Source organism: Papaver somniferum, chromosome 2, assembly GCF_003573695.1.
Source record: "Papaver somniferum cultivar HN1 chromosome 2, ASM357369v1, whole genome shotgun sequence".
In the NCBI taxonomy this organism is placed as follows: Eukaryota; Viridiplantae; Streptophyta; class Magnoliopsida; order Ranunculales; family Papaveraceae; genus Papaver; species Papaver somniferum.
Window position 1 is genome coordinate 15,428,582 of NC_039359.1, and position 4,499 is coordinate 15,433,080.

Consider the following 4,499-nt stretch of genomic DNA (forward strand, 5'->3'; position numbering starts at 1 on the left):
TCTTGGAGATGCTTAACAAACAGTCCAACTAAACAAGTGCATAATAAGGTTTTTTTTTTACCAAACTTTTCTTTCTCTATCTTTCTCTCTCTTGCGAAAAAAAGGAAAAGAACTAAAAAACCGCCTCTTTCTTTTCTAGATCTAGTCCGATTCTTGCTCGATTTGGGCCATTAGGGATTAAATCGAGTAAGATCACTTCTTGTGTATATTGTTCATATACTAGAAATAACCCGTGCCTAACCGCACGACATGAGAAGGTATAATTTACTATCACAATTATTATAATAACATCATAATACTTAATTCGACTCATGACTTATCGTTATGAACACTTTAGATAATTTTCATCCAAATAATTATAAATTCGATTACACCTTCAACTGACTAAAATGATGTTCTTTGATAAAAAATCACGTAAATTTTATTATTTTGGCATTAGATAAAAATTTTTTTAACGATCCCCAGAGATTTGCGGTCTTTGACCATACTATTATGTTGATTCCTCATCTGATGAGCAGTAAATGTAATTACATCCTCCAAGAAGTTCTTCCTTGATCGCTTGGATTATCATCATGTGTTCAACTTCCATATCAATTTCTTTGGGACGATGTCGTGCATGGTATCTCCCTGTGTAAGGATGTAAAATTGATTAGAAGGCATGACTAATATTTTATTCTTTCAAAAAAACAATAGTTTGATTTGCATCGAATTAACTATATACTCACATTTTCTTCAATCATTAGTAAATCCAGAATAGTGACTTTGTTGGTCGCCATGAAATCAATATCTTCCCATTTTCTTGCAACACGAAACCTGAGTACTGCAGGTTTGTTTTCATCGCAATGATCATGCATTCTTGAAAAGGAAGCAAACACGTTTTGGGCAACGGTTTTTGTAGGGATGCAGCTAATCATGCTTGACATGTTGATACTCTTAAACAAAAAATTTCATCAAAAAATAAGTTGGGAATGAGTGAATGTGTGTGGTTGAAAAAATACACTCGCTATTTATACACCATTGATTGATAATTGTAATTAATGACATATTGAATGTTTTTGACGTTTTTTCTTTTGGAATGTGTTACTATGTGCTAGTCATAAAGGATCAGCCGTTTCGTTGCATGCAGACGTTAGAGCATGGACGGTTTTAACTTATTTATCGATAAGCAATCTCTTAATCGTGTGAGGATAATGGGGGAGTAAATAGAGGATCCAAATCAATAGAAATAATTAGAATTAAAAGAGAAGATTTGTTTGTGGTCAAATTAAAAAAGGGAAAAGGTGAGCTATATACCTTACATACTTGGTGCATGGCCAAAATTTTAGCCAAATTATGACGGAAGAAATTTTAGCCCCAATTATGATGGCCAAAATTTTGTAAAGTTTTTTTTTGAGATTCTTTCATTTTTGTTTGTGTCGTGGATCACCAAAAAAGAAAAAAAATCATACGCCCCGAAAACGAATGAACGGAGTAAAACTTATTAACATGTTTTATGTTCTTTTCCAATCTAAATTCGATTCAATTGTTTTTTTAAGCTTTGCCATTTCAGTCGTATGCATCTATGGAGAAAAATCCAAGAGTGCGGTAAAAAGTGGAGGACGTTAAACATATTACATCATTGAATTAGATTGGTTTTGAATTCCACTGCAATCCATCAGAGACATTAAAGAGAATATTTTGAAGCTAACTCATGTACCGGAAAAAAAAATGCATGGAAGTTTTGAATACCCATTTCATTAATTTGTAAGTTTTCTCTTGTAAGTGTGTAAATGGCATGGAAGCTCATAAGTTCCATTCTTCTTTTTCTTAGAATCAATTGAAATACATCAGATTGGTATTTATTCTTTCTTTTTTTGGAGTTTAGCATTTTTTGTTTGTGTTTTTCTATTTTTCAATTGCATGATCAATTTTTTTTTGATAGTTTCATCTGGGTCGTTCATCATACTCTGAGTTAGATAGGATTTCTATAGTCAGCTATGTTATCCATCTTGGAACCAATTGATATACATCATATTGATTTTTATTCTCTTTTTTTTTTTGGAGTTTAGCTTCTTTTTGTTTGTGTTGTTCTGTTTTTCAATTGCATGATCATTTTTTTTTTCTTTGAGTTCAACTTGTTTTTGTTTGTGCTGCAGATTTGATCAAATTATTTATGGCATTAAAATCTGATGCAAAGATAGACTTGGTCATGATTAAGAATGCTCAAATGTTCCCAAGAATGCTATAATTAATATGGATGGAAACATGGTTTATCTTTTGATTAGTTAAATATATCATTCGAAAATAAATTTATTATGGATGCTAGAAAATGATTCCAAAGTTCTTTGTGCTTTGGGTTTTATATCGTAGCTCTAATTAATTTTTTTTTTGTCATGAACATTTAACTAACCGAAATAACTTTAACTAATCGATTGCTAAAATTAAAATTAAACCTATGACGTAAGATTAAATTTTTGGTGAGTCATTTTTTGGATTAAAGAACAATCACTATTTGTGTTTTTTTTATCCTTTCCTTTACAGAATGAGTATAAAGAATAATTATTTGTGTTTTGCAGGTTGTTAAAGGATGGCTAATTTGTTTTTTCAAAAATATGGGTCAAAGATTTATTTTTTAAAATTTCCTATGGTTCAAACATGGTTGTAACATTTATTTTCTTAATGGCACATTTATCTTTTCAGTTTATTAAGAGGGTTATCATAAAGGAATGAGGTTACAAACACCACCACCGCTAGATGTCTTTTGCTGAGATGAGATTGGGATAGTCGGATCACCTGTTTGTCTCCCAAAATGTTATCCGTCCGTTCAAGCTCAAAAACCCATGCTGCTTTGTATTGTAGATGTTTTCCCTTTGTTTGTTAAGCTTCTGGGTGTTTCTCAATAGCTCTTAGGGTTCCAAAAATTAATGGTGGTTTGTCTTTGTTCTCTTTGATCAGAGATATGACGGGGTGCTGTCTTTTTGCTGATGGCTGGTGTTGCAGTTATAGTGGTGTTTTCGTTGTTGAATTGGGGGTTCTTCTCAATTTCTCAACTCTGTGCTTTGATTGGTGGTTTCCCGACTGAAGAGTTTCTGGTTGTTGTCTCTGGCTTCAAGAGATGGTTCCGAGGTCATAGCGGTGCTACTACTGCGCTAGGGTTCCAGTTTCTTCTTGGGATGGATGTGGATCGGGTCGTTGATTTGGATCAATAGATCTCTGATTCTCTGGTTGTGTTGGCTTGCGGTTCGTAGTTTTTTGTTGGCGTGTTTCGTGTTTGTAAATCGTAAATGTTGTCTCCACTGGTTTTGTGGAATCTGTTTTCAGAGTCGGTTCCATATGTATCAGTTTGGTTGCTTTAGTTGTTTGCAATATGAATACTAGTTGTCCCTTATAATTTGTTCTGAGGATTTCCAATTAGTAGGATTTCCAGCAAGTATCTATTAGAAGCTTGTCGGTTTATGGGTCGCCATTACGGCAACGGGTTTACTTTGTTGGGGTCCTCTAACGTTGCTCTCTAGAGATTTCATTACCATAAAAATATCCCCTTTAAAAAAAAACAACTGCATAACCGTCTGCTTCACAACTCCACATAGACCAACCACTCCCTCTCAAAGGTACTCTTTTTTTTTTTTTGATTTTTGTTTTAGGGAAGCCAAAAATTTTAGGGGGAAAGCCGATTTTGGTCGAACATAGTTAGCCCAAAATCGTTACGGAGCAAATATATATTATTAAAAAAGGAGATTTGATCGAAAAAGATAAGATAAAATTAGGCAAAACTAGAGGCTAATCGAGTAAGGGACTCGATCAAACCAAACTGATAAAAGAATTATTTATGTCGAAATCAAAAAAGTTAAAGAAAACATTTTGTTTCCTTTATCCACCTCCGCCGAGGTAAAGTATCACCATCGACTACCTAATTGGAAATAAATTTTAGCATCAACAGTTTTAAAAGTTAACTTTGATTGCTTTTTATATTTTAGAACGATGGTTTTAATTTACAAAACTCTGGTTCGTACAGATAACAGAACATATTTTTCTCATTAACACAAATGATGATCTCAAAGATATAATACAACCGACAACGAGTTTATATACACTCCTCACAACCACAAATATCATAGCCATCAGAATACAGGCACGTGTCCATGCTGACACATATAAATAGTTACAGGTAGTTGACAGTTCATAACAGAAGGGAAAGAAGTGTAAGCTAAGTGTAAACCATTACCCCGTCGAAAATTGAACTCGTTGAAAGTCAGAAAGACTGTAAACATTCATTTTTTGTTTAAGTAACTGAAACCGTGTTCCATGAAGACCCTTTGTAAAAATATCATCCAGCTGTGAAATAGTGGAGATGTTTGAAACACTCGATGTCCTTGCTTGAACAAGCTCCCACACAAAGTGAAAATCCAAAGTCATATGCTTTTTTTTTTTATATAAAAAACTGGATTAGATGTTAGTGCCAGACTATTAGTGTTACTACAATACTGAATAAGAGATGCTGGTAGGAAAATGTACAAATC

General features: G+C 33.4%; 1 long non-coding RNA gene across 2 annotated transcripts; it reads left to right on the top strand.

The window, feature by feature from the left end:
* Positions 1-1,432: 1,432 nt before the first annotated feature.
* Positions 1,433-3,367, top strand: LOC113352990. Of its 2 annotated transcripts, none has more exons than XR_003361019.1 (2): positions 1,433-1,743; positions 2,556-3,367. It is a non-coding gene; the product is annotated as an uncharacterized LOC113352990 (long non-coding RNA). The 2 variants fall into 2 exon arrangements; XR_003361020.1 differs by having other exon boundaries at positions 2,680-3,367.
* The last annotated feature ends 1,132 nt before the right edge of the window (positions 3,368-4,499 follow it).